Genomic DNA, 13105 nt, shown 5'->3' with positions numbered 1-13105 from the left:
GGCCACTGAAGCGTGCTCAGCAAGGCCTCGGGCTGAATGGGAAATCAAGTCATTGCAGTCGTTTCCAATGGTGCCGCCGGGAAACGGATGCTGCTGAGGAAGGACAAGCGAACAGTTCATCAGGAATATTGATGAGGAGGTTGAAGCGCCATTTCTGGTAAATGATTGGTCGCCTGCCTACCAAGCCCTCTCCCCCTCGAACTCATAAGCACCTCCTCACAGATGACTGCAGTACACCTCTGAATCCAGCCGATGGATGGCAGCATACTCAGATCCATGTTGGGGTTCGTGAACGTACTGCCAGACTGAGCTATTTGAGCACAGTAGGTAACAGGATAGACCCTCCACAACAGTTAAAGCTAGGATGCAAGCGAATGTCTCAGTGACCTGTGCCACGGATCCAACCAATCAGCGAGGAACTCATACCCTACAGAGGTTAAGGCCTGGGCATCTTCAAGCCTGAAGCAGTGGGAAAGCTGCCAGGCATATGTGATATCCGCTGGAACTGCCCTAAAAGGACGAAGCGAGGTGAACCTTTAGGCTCTGGCCTGATACAGTCCGACTGCCATATTGCCAGTCTGGTACATACCCCCTAGGACCTCCAATGCTGAGGGGCGTGGTCATCCCTCTCTGGTAAGCGGCGAAAGCAGGAAAAAAAAAAAAAAGAGGATCATTGGGATCTGTTTAGTATAAGACAACTACAATGGCATTAACGCTCGCCTCTAGCATGACAGCAAAGGTTCCTAGCCCCCACACATTACCTTACTCAGAAAACGCATCACGCAACAACCTACTGAGGCAATCACAGGAGGACCGGGAGCCAGTCTAGGATTTACTCATGGTCAACCGAATCCACAATAGACCGTCATACTAGCGCCTTACCGAGTAAATGTCTCTGAGAACGCAGTCGTGAGTTTTCGGTCGTGCGCGTGACCTTGCCAAACTACATCGACACTCAAGCAAGGCGTTGACTGGCATGCCATTGCGGAATTGCTTCTGGAGAGGTGGAGATCCTGAGCCTTAATGGCCCGCAATCCGGGACACAGATTATTAGGACTCCTAAGTTAGCCAATACCTTGTATAATAGCGTACATGAAAGCTGCTGTTCACAAGGTGGTGGGGGTTCCTATGAGCGAACTTCTTTCCTGTAAATACAGACGCGTGAGACAGGCCGTGTCCTTGCACAACACTTTTTTCAACACCTGTACAGACTGGATAATGGGCAGATGTTCCTACATCCCCAAGTCAGTGTCCGGAGCAATACTAGCCGAAATATCAAGTCCGACCGTGACTTTGCCGACGAATGCCCTTAGACCATAACCTATCCGAGTCTTACGGAGTAACTGGTGCCACGCTCCTTGATGCCATTCTAGCAATGAGGCGAAGCCCATAGGCCTAGAGTGTCTAGTAATCAGAGCGTCCTTCCTCCCTCTCCCCCCCCCCCTCTGCGACCAAGATAAGATTATACAGAGGACATTTGCGAGGGCCTCCGCTTAGCGGGAACACGCTTCAGTCAACCCATGATTGCCAGCAATGGAAGTTGAAATTACAGAGAGTTTTAATACCTAAATGATAGCGTAGTCCATATCTTCAGCGCAGTTCGCTCAGACCAAGAAGTCAGTAAGTACGGGATGGTCTAGCAACAGGAGCCATAGAAACTTCGATCAACAAGAGTGTTTTCGGAGTGTCACGGGTTACCTATGCAGAATGACACAAGGTGCATGTATTCGTCAGGCTTGATTACTGCCAACTTAAGGCAATATGGCCACCTAGCCTCGTCCATCCCTGTAGGACGCACACATGCCCATCAGGTTGTTCTCTCGAGACATAACTCTAGGCGTGGAGAGAATCTGCGTGGGACGACCCAGATCATGGCTTAAGCCAGCCTCAGTCGACGTAGACCTGTCTAAGAGAAATTATGAGATTGGGCATAGGGCCAGCCTGATATTATCAACTTAATATGCACTTATATAAAAGCGATGCATAACTACTTATTAAACGTAGATATAAATACATATAGATTCTATATATGATATTAAATGTTATATAGATCATTATATAATATACTATAAGAAATAGATATAGATCATAGATAGCCCTAATATGTGAAATCTTACAGAATAAGCCTATGCAGATTTTGTTAATTTCCTAGATGCTATTGATTATATAGCTTAATCTGTACTATATTTATCTATATGCCTCTGGATGAATGAAGTTGGCAAAGTGTATGTATGTACAAAACTCTCTTTGATGGAAGCATCCACAGAGACACGGAGTGAAAATATGCCCATATACACCAATGGAGAAGAATGAGTGAAGAAACAGTATGGAGAAGATATAGAAGCAAAATGATAGCAGCAATCAACAAGAGAGTCGAGCAGATTATCTGAACACAGAGCATAAATGAGGCGATTCATCCACAATGCCATCTTATACTCGGCCAAAAGCAATTGGAGGCTAGAATACCTGATAATGATTTAACATTCTTGCAACTTGACTTTTTGTATGTCTTCACTGAAAGTAAGAGGAAGGGAATACTGTTATGTGAAGGAGAATTGTACCATTTCCAGATCTCGTATCATGCGATAATTACTCCACTGTGTCTTTCTTTCTCATAATTAAGACTAAAATCATCATAACGAGAAGGATCGAGTTCTGCAGAGAAGGAAATTGCGACATGATCCCACACCCTACGAAGGAGGATGTTATTGCAGAAAAATGCCATGAGCATCTTCGACAATGGAGATAATCATACTAAGCTAGTTAAAATAGGCCAGAAAATTCAGCATTGGAAGAACAGATGGATCTACAATTCATTGCGCATAAGTTAAACAAAGTAGGTTCATATTTCACTACAGATATTAATTATGGCTATGAGAAGTATAGTTTAGGTAATCATGCATTATAAGTTTACAAATGTGCAATACCAATGTTTTAATGAGTGCTGTGTTCATAACTGCTATCTATATGTCTAACCCATAATGCCATGATAGATGGACATGCTAAAATCTGAATTTATCTCCTAAATATATAGCGCAAGATCACTTTGTGCCAGATAAATGGCCAGCCCTTATGCATGGCTCTTGCAAGTACCCACTCCGTAATATATAGGCTGGGTCTATGCGGATAGGAGGGAGAGCCCAAGCATTCCGAGGTTAGTTGGATGGAGCCCCAAAAAGTGAAAAATCTGGTCATAGCCGATATATTAAGTATAAATCCGTAACAATATACTCAGGAAAAAGCCTGAAAGGTATGATTTCTATATCCTCCTAAAGAATATAATTTCCTCATCTTCCTAGACCTACAAGACATTCACTAAATAACAACAGAAGAGCTAGCTATTTATATAGAATTTAATGGATATATTCAAATTACTTTGCAGCTTATATATCAAGCTCTTAGCTGAGTATAATATACTATGTCAAAGTACATCAACCCAAAATTAAAGAGTTGGGCATATCTTTTACTTGGCAGGAATTCCCTCCTTCACAATCATGCAGATGGTGTTGCAAGGTTAGGGTATGCGTGCAGGAGGTTAATCGTTAGGAAACAAGATTGAAAAATATAACTAACATCCTAGATCCTTTATAGAAAAAGTTAGTAGTAGGCTTGTCATATTCTCTATCCGAAAGCTGAAGATATATTCTTGGTAAAATTCTGCTTACACCTACCAGCTGCCCAACACGATAGAATTCCAAAAATGGCAACAGTAACTAGCTCATGTTGATAGTTAAAAAAGGAGCCACACATAATCAGTGGAGTACTTGCTCGCCCTTGCAAGTAGCTGTATTAAATATATCAGTGCTATAAATTAATGATATAAACATTGTCTAGGAATCTTTGTGTACCAAAAAGGATTATATTACTGAGCTCGTATGTAAAAGAGTCACAATACCTAAAATATAATGAACCAAGTAACTGGCCCAACCTAAAATTAGCCTCCAGTCATTATAAAAATTTATATATTTAACAGATGCACTGAGCATATCATTACAGATCATGTAAACTACTGTAGATATAATATAATATTTTTCTAACTTAACTCCAATAATAGGGGCTATAAGATACCTCTCAAAATCTCAGGATTAGAACGATTCGAGAAGCTTATGGAAGACTCCACAATGCTAGATTAAACGATAGTGATAGCAACAAGATGTCGCCAAACAGCCCCTTTAGCCTCCCAAAAATTTCAGGTCGTGCGCCTACTCTCACCCAATCGGCACAAATGCAAGAATACATAAGCTGTTTATTAGTATAAAATGAAAAAGAAAACACATATTTCCGCCCTAATTCATAGGAATGTGCTATAAATCAGGTTCAGTACACTAGCCAGCAGTCTGCTAGACTCCTTGGGTGGCATTTCCGTTGAGCCACCCCATAGGCAGCTATTGTATGTCAACAAATTCACAAAAACTACAGGGGACATAACGAAATCCATGGAGGTTGTAAGTTTACATCAAATTTTAGATATGTAACTGGGAGATGTCTGCCAAATTGCCTATCTGATTAATTCATTTGTTGACTGTGGGTATGTAAACACTAAAATGTAGGGGTTGGGCCCCTAAGAGATCACTTTTCTCTCAATTTAACCTTTACTATGTGTTTACCTTTCAGAACCAGTCATCACAGAAGACATAACAACCCTCCTTGAAAGGGTTTATTTTGGGCCGTATCCGGAGTAAAGCCTTTTGATGATGTAGAACGTAAAGTGAAGGTTGCAGCTGATCCCTTTGAGTTCAAGAAAAAGCTTCTTCTGGACCAGAGGAAGGGTCCACAAAGTCTTGCTGAAATTTACGAGCAGGTGAGACAGGGATGACAAAAAGTTGTAGAAATGGTAGAAAGACCCTTTAAATTTAGTAACAAAGTTTTTTTGAAAGATGAGACAATGATATTGATATTTCTAGGTTTTAGATAGAGGAGGGAAGGTATGTTAGAAGTTAAGGAAGAGGAAAGGCAGGTCAGAGCTGTCTTCTACACTCAGGTTACTCTATGCTAGGAGAAGAGATGTTGTGCTTGGAGCCCCTGAGTGTTTAACCCTCTGCCGCCGGGTGGATGTACGTACATGCCATGGTTTTGCTTGGACTCTATTCCGGGTGGCATGCATGTGACATACTGCCATGGTTTGCTGGTCCCACTTTCCGTGGGCATGTATGGTCATGCCATGCACACTAGGGTGCCGATACAATCCCCAGCAGTGGGGCCTGAGCCACTATGAATGCAGCCTGGGAGAGAGGGCTATCGTATCTGGAAATCACCCGGTGGCATTGGGTTAACTTGTATCCAAAGGCTTTAAAGCTCTTGATCCTGCTGAAAACATGTTTTGTATACATGTTTGTCATGGGGGAGAGAACTCATGTTTATGATTCTTAAAGTAATATGTGATATCATTCTTTCCAAACACATTCCTCTTTTGAAAGTTTCCCTTTTAGGTAAAATATTAATGCACATGTGTACATTTCAGATAAATAAGTGTACATTTCAGATAAAATTTTTTAAAGGCGGATAAAATTTGGTTTTTCGGTTTATTCATTTTATTGTATTTTTTAAAAATGCTTTCATTATATGGTAAATCCCTAAGTTCTTATATTAGAAAATGTTTACCTGAATTGTTTTAGGAATACATAAAACAAAACTAAGGGAGCAGCAAGAAGGATGAGGAGGAAACCCCCAAAAACACAAGGAGATCCGAGAGAGATGGCAATCTCTTTTCCCCAGCTGGGCATGCTGGCAAACTTCCACTACATGCCCAGCAGGTATACTAGATTCCATTTTTGTTTTGTTTGTCTATGATTTTAATTGTGGATTTGTGATTTTTTTTTTTTTTTTTTTTTTGTAATCCTGTTTGTAAGTTGATAGACGGTTTGTTTATTTGCTTGTGTTTAGATTATTTTTTTATTTTTTCTTATTATTTTGTTTTGACTGATTTCTGATTTTTTTTATTTATGTGTAATAGTTTGCCATGAGTGTAAGGAGTAATGAATAAAGATCAAGGTCACATAGATTTATGCTTGTTTTAATACTGCACTTTATTTTTGATCAAGTTGCATATTCTATGCTTAACTTCTCCAATTCCATGCAATTACTACTGTTCTAAATATTTTATTTATTTATAGATTTTTTTTTTTTTACTATCTCATATATTGGCTGAAAGTACCCTTGGACACTTTAAATAGATGCAAATTTTGTTAATGTATGAATAGAGTAAAGCAAATCTTTTTGTTCAGTGAAGTTAATAGTTTATTTTTCACTGCGTTTTTCCAGGTAGCCCGAGGTGAAGATCGAGAGCAACTTACCACCATTAGCATTGAGGAAGCAACGCCTCTCGCCTGAGTGATGCATCACTTTGGCTCCTCGAGGAAATCATGGGTGGTGTAAATGTTTATTTTTTGCTTGTTGGTATTTTGCCATTTTTTTCTGTTACATTTGTATTTAAATGGGAGAAACGGTATTGTAAGGTGATTGTTTAATGGGATAAAAAAAAAAAAAGTAAAATGATTTTTTATGTTTCCATGGAAAAATTGACTTAGAAGAATGACTTGCAATAAATAATCCTTTAATTGGAGCATTAGGAATTTCTTGTACAAATTTTAAAACTGTCATCCCTTATCGCTTGCACTAAAATAGACATAAGAATAACCTTAACACTCCATATATTTTTATAGTGTAAATATTTAACCTATCCTTTTTAGAAGTACATTACTGTGATGATCCTAATGCCGGGATTTCTACAAATTTAGATTATCAATTCTTTAGTCATTTCTTCTGTATAATAGGTCCAACACATTGTGACTATCCAAGTTTAATATCTTTTAATTATCAAATTTTTGTTTATTCTTTTTAACTAGTTTAATTTTTATTTATTTATGTACATTTTGTTATTATTATTATTATTATTTTACTTATTTCTTTATTTAATTCTTTTTTTTTTTGAGAGCTCCAGTCCTAGGGGAACTGAAAGGAAAGGATGAACGGACTGTCAACAGACAAGAACTTAACGAAGCAAGAAGGAAGCCAGCACAAAAGAGCAGGGCCGTTGTGTCAGGAGAAAAGCTGAAGGAGAAGCTGAAGAAGATGGCTGACTGGGCACAAACTCAATGCCCTCCTCAAGTGCTGAATGGTGGTTGAGAGAAGGCAGTCAAGGCCGGACATGTGACAATGGTAATCAGGAGCCGAAATAGAACTTCAGAAGTAAATGGGATGGAGGGTATTTGGGTTCTAGGTGTTCATCTTTTTTCTGTTTGATTCTTTACTGTAATTAAATATTTTCTCTTCTTATGCGCTTTTTCATGGTATTTTGTCCACCTCAGGAAGAGCGATTCTTAATAACGAAAGGAGGCATCATTAGTTTGACATTTTAGAGAAAAAAATAAGTGGCTGATTTCTCTTTTTTAATCAATGATCGGATGTTTATTTTCGTTAACGTGGGCAATTTTCAAATATGTTCATTTGATATTAGTTATATTTCTTTCCAGCTTGATGGGCAACAAATAAACGATAGACGACCTCAGAGGCCATTCTTCAAACATTACAAGATAATGTTGTCCGTGTGGTAATTAAACGCTCCAAGCAAGAAAAAGACGAAAACTGGATCATGGGTTATCTGCTTCTAAGATATTATTTAGGTTGTTAATGAATACTTAAAGAACTTGTGTTACTGATCTATAAGTTGATTTGATTTTTTAAAACTTTTTTTTTATCTATCCGGATATCAAAAAGGAGAGTTATTTCTTTTATACTATTTATTGTGATATACGTGGTTTTCATACGTCTATTGCAGTAGTTTATACTAGAATAATGTAGGGTAATCTATTTTTAACATATTGAAAAATCTTTCTGCATATGAGCATCACTTAACATTATACAACAGTAAATATTGGTTACAATAATTTTTTTTTGTTTTTTATCTGGAGATTACAATGGTCCAAACAGTTCAGTGAATGAAGAAAATTCAACAATCCATGGCAGTTAAAGACATAATGATCAGGCAGACATAGATTTTACAGACTCTACTTTGATAAAGATTTTCTGCCTGTGACAAATCATCTGTTTGGATACGATTCCTTAAACAAACTACATTCGTGCACACTTGTGAAGGTATTTGCACTATGGTAAATAATCTTGTTGCCATTGGACTAAATCCAAATGATCCAATATTCATATGAGCACATCTTTGTTATTTGGTGATTAGTACCAACTATTAGTATTGGTTTTATGCCAATGGTGAGGGATTATAATAGCATAAATACTATCCATTATGTGTTCTGGATCATGATAGATAAGGGATTCACAAATAGACTGTTTTTACAGACACTAATCGTGTAGTAATTTCATTTATATTTTGGAAACCCTTTGTCCAATCTCTCTATGCAAGGAGACTTTGTACTATTACCTCCGTACTGTCCTTCCTCACATTGGGTGAGAGAAATGAAATCTTGTAGATATAGCTATTAAGCTTGTAAAAATGCAAATGTCCCATCAGCTGCATGGTTTTTATTTTTGTAGCACAAAGAGAAATTGGTATTTTCATTATTTAGCAGGTATTCATCTCATGCTATAAACCACAATATAAAAGTGTTAATTTTACATCTAAACCTCTTTGTATGGGGTAGGAGGGTGCCTTCTTGGTATGGCTTTTATTTGCAGATGTAGACCACATAACCTCTGACATACATGGATGGACTCTAGCCGGTGTAATTGAGATCTGTTGGTCCCCAGCAATGCATTGATATTAAGTAATATTGGGGTGATACCTGTCACGAGAATATTATTAGACACAAATTTTGTCTTTTTAGCAAAGTTGTAGTATAAATTAGCATCTGTTAAACTTTATTTAAATGTTCTTTTGCAACTGATAAAATATCAGTGCCCTTTTCAGTATTTATACGGAAGATGAATTTATCTTCTGAAAGTAAGATATCAGTAAATCGTCAGGATCTCTTATTAGTATTAGTAACCACTTCATTTCATCAGTGTGTATAAATGATATGTATGTCAACCTTTCCTGTAAAACTAAGACCTTTATTTATTATCAAAAGCACTAGGTAACACTAAAAGAAATATTAGTTATGGTCAAACAAATTTCCTTCTTTCTCTCTTCCTCTTATGTACTATATATAATATAAAAATATATTATAATATCTATATATATATCATATCGATATATATATATATATATATATAGATATATATACTCTTATCATTATAGTACTAAATAATATATGTATTATATTATAATATAATATATCTATATATATATATATTATCTATCTATATATCTATTATATATATATATATATATCTAATATATATATATATATAATAATAATATAGTATACACATATAATACTGATGGTGGGTGCCCACACGGCAGTTGATATGAAGCGATGGTGTTGGTAGCCTAGATAGTGTTTAAGTGCTTGCAGGCCTTCTCCCTTGCAGCTTCCACCACCTGGCTAGCTCAGTGCGAAAAGGGCAGTTTTCTTTGCTAGTCTCCCCTGCCAGTCATAACCTCTCCATCATCAAGACAGATTTCTGCGTGCCCTCCTCCTGTCACCCATGGGTAACTGGCTCACTTGGCGTCCCAGGTTTAAACTGTGGAGATCTTGGAGCAGCATGGAGGCCCCGAGAGGGTACTGAGCTAGGGCCCACTGGCGTGTGGCACGCTCTGGCTCCGTTCCCATACCATTCCCTAGCCACCCTGGGTAATGGAGTACAGTTTGGCCAGGACCACGTGTCCAAACCGGCCGGTTCACCGTGGACAGGCAAGGGATCTGTTACTTGACATATCAGGATCGCCAACTCAGGCTATATGGTCACCTAGTTCGTTTCCCTGTGGACGACCTTGCCCATCAGGTTGTTTCTGTGTGAGACAACCCTGGGTGTAGGAGGCCTGTGGGACGACCCAGGAGATCATTATCATTATTATTATTATTTTTTTTTTTGTTGTTGTTGTTGTTGTTACTATTGTTAATGTTAATATTATTGTTATTATCATTGGTGGCATCTCACTAGACCTATCGCGGGATTAGAGATGCGCGTGGGCCTGCATGGAGGAACTCGCCTAAGGGATCCTCCGTGTGGAAGGCGAAGGATGGATGCGGCCATGCGCGTATCCGTCGGCGTTAGCCCCTTGATAGATGATGATGATGATGATATATATATATAATATATATATATATATATATATATATATATATATATATATATATATATATATATATATATATATATTACCAGACATTGCATGCAGACAGGACTGAAGTTAGGGAAAATGTAAACTGTCATTTGATAACAATATAAATGATTTGATAATAACATCATCATCATTGTCATTATCATATTGTTATTATTATTATTATTATTATTATTATTATCATTTTTATTATTATTGTTATTATTATTATTAATATTATTATCCTCATTATTGTTGTCCTCATTATTGTCAATATTTTATCCTTGTTATTATTATCATTATTGTTTTATTATTATTATTATTATTATTATTACTATTATTATTATTATTATTATTATTATTATTATCATCATCATCATTATCATTATGGTTATTGTTATTAATATTATTGTTGTATTATATTTATTATTATTATTATATTTATTATTATTATTATATTTATTATTATTACTATATTTATTATTATTGTTATATTTATTATTATTATATTTATTATTATTATTATCGTTATCATTATTACTGTTGTTGTTGTTATCATTATTATCATTATCATTTTCATTATTATTATTATGATTATTATTGTTATTTTCATTCTTGTTATTGTTATTATCATCAGGGGCGTCACTTCATGTTATGAGTTGGGGGGGGTGTGCGGTAATTTGGCCTGAAAATAATTTTTTGCCCTGCACTCGACGAAAAGACAAAAATGCTCACTAGCTCTTTAATAAGTTCCCCGGAATGGACGCATCACCAGTATTATATTCTATTGCTACGCCAGTGGGTCTTTGTCCTCTGTGCGAAACATTGTTACATGAAAAAAGGATGACCTGGGCATGTGTTAACATGAAGGGCTGGGCAAAGCATTGATGTACACTGGCGTTGAGGCGGAGGAGCGGAGGAACACGCCAAGAGGACGGAGTGGGTGCTGCGTCTGTGTAAGACCTCGTGTGTGCCTTTGTGTCCTTGATAACGTTGTGTTGCCCTGTTTATAAGCTGTATCGTGCAGTGTGACAATGCTGATTTCCCCCTGTAATTGTGCCTATAGAAAGTGTCGGGTAAAAACTTGTTAATAAAGGAAAGACTATGCCATTTTGTGTTATTTCGTGCCCTGCCTCGCCACTTGGCGTTTCCCCCTCGTGGTGTTCTGGGACCTGTGGTGCTCGGTGCCTCTTGGGAGCCTGGGGTCAGTGTTCACGATCCCTGTGGATAGCACGCCGTCTGCCTAGCCTGCTTTGTGTTGGTGGCAGAGAGACCGCCTCGGTCGGCGTAACAGTATTATTGGTAGAAAATTATGAATTATAAATACCTGAAAATTTGCCCTGCAGAACTAGATTTTGCCTTGCAAAAAAGAAGGCTTTTTTAAGATTGGGGGGTAAACCACCCCCTAGGAAACCCCCTTAAGTGACGCCCCTGATTATCATTATCAGTGTTACTATTACTTTTCAATAGTGCTACCTTTAATGTCAATTGTATTATTAGTAGTTATATCAGCACTGATGTTAATAATAATAATATCATCATCATCATCATCATCATCATCATCATCATCATCATCATCATCATCATCATCATCATCATCATCATCATCATCATCGGAAGAGCTGCTCGCTTTTTTTTAGCCGTAACTTCGAAGAAAATATTGGGAATCACAAATTTCCTCTTGCTTGCTCCGCTCCTGCAAAAGTTTTGGCAGCTTTGAGTGTTTTTCCATTTCACTCTTACCTGTAGTTGGAGGTTTAGCATTTCGATGCCAAAAACACCAGCCATGCCCACGTTTTTTTTTTTTTATGTAACTCACCTGTTTACCTTTGCCTTGATTTTCGGATTTTTTTCATGTTTATTGCTAATAGTATCTTTGATAATATTTTAATAATTATCATGTCAAAAACACTCACATAACAACATCGACATCAACAGCGCAAGGGAAAGAGGAAATTAGGTGGTGTCACGTGGGTATACTAATAGGCTCCTCCTTGGTCGAACACTTGTGAAGCCATCTATGTGCAAACAAATTCACAAAAGAAAACTACAGCCGACTGTGTTATATATATCCGGTAGCAGGTTGAGTACAGTAACGCACTGGGATATACAAAGACAGGAAAAGCTGGGGAACGCTGTGCGAATGAAAGGCCTGGCTAAAATCGTGTGGAATAAGTAACAATAGGTATAGGCAAACTATTACACATGCAAAGTAAACGCATATTAGGGAATACAAGCAATGGTCAGTTCCAATAAATAAAGTGAATGGAAAGAGACTAAAGGTGACGGAATTACTCTTCATTTTTAACGACAAAACATTTTCTGCGAGTAAACTTTTGCTCAGAGAATTAAACTGCACTCAAACAGGTACCGCAACATAATCATTTATTTGTTGATCCCTCATTTTCTCATTGTTTAAGCAAATAAAATGATAATTCGAAAGCAAGCATGTGAAGATAGTGCAAATATATCTGTTGTAAAAGTACTCGGTGTTTCCATAAAATATTTCCATATTCAACTGCAAGAAACGATGTCCTCATACTTTAGAGTAATTGAAATTAAATCTGGAGAAGCGCCATGTATTGTGTGCTATATAGACTGTAGGCCGATGTGGCACTGCCAGCATAAAATTTAATCGGCGTAGGAGTTAATGCAAGTGTGAATACGGGCCCGGACAATGGTGTGTGAGAACGCCCCAGAAAAAAAACCGCTTTCACGTCTGAATAATGGTACGATTTCAGTTTTTAGACACAATGGACATAGTCTTATAAAATGTGTGGTAAGAATTACAAAGTATCCTGTAAAACTGCAAGAGAGAGAGAGAGAGAGAGAGAGAGAGAGAGAGAGAGAGAGAGAGAGAGAGAGAGAGAGAGAGAGAGAGAGAGAGAGAGAGAGAGAGAGAGAGATTTATTCTTGGTGTACATTTCGCTCCCC

The sequence above is a fragment of the Penaeus monodon genome, chromosome 9, assembly GCF_015228065.2.
Source record: "Penaeus monodon isolate SGIC_2016 chromosome 9, NSTDA_Pmon_1, whole genome shotgun sequence".
Taxonomy (NCBI): Eukaryota; Metazoa; Arthropoda; class Malacostraca; order Decapoda; family Penaeidae; genus Penaeus; species Penaeus monodon.
This window is presented reverse-complemented; position numbering follows the sequence as displayed.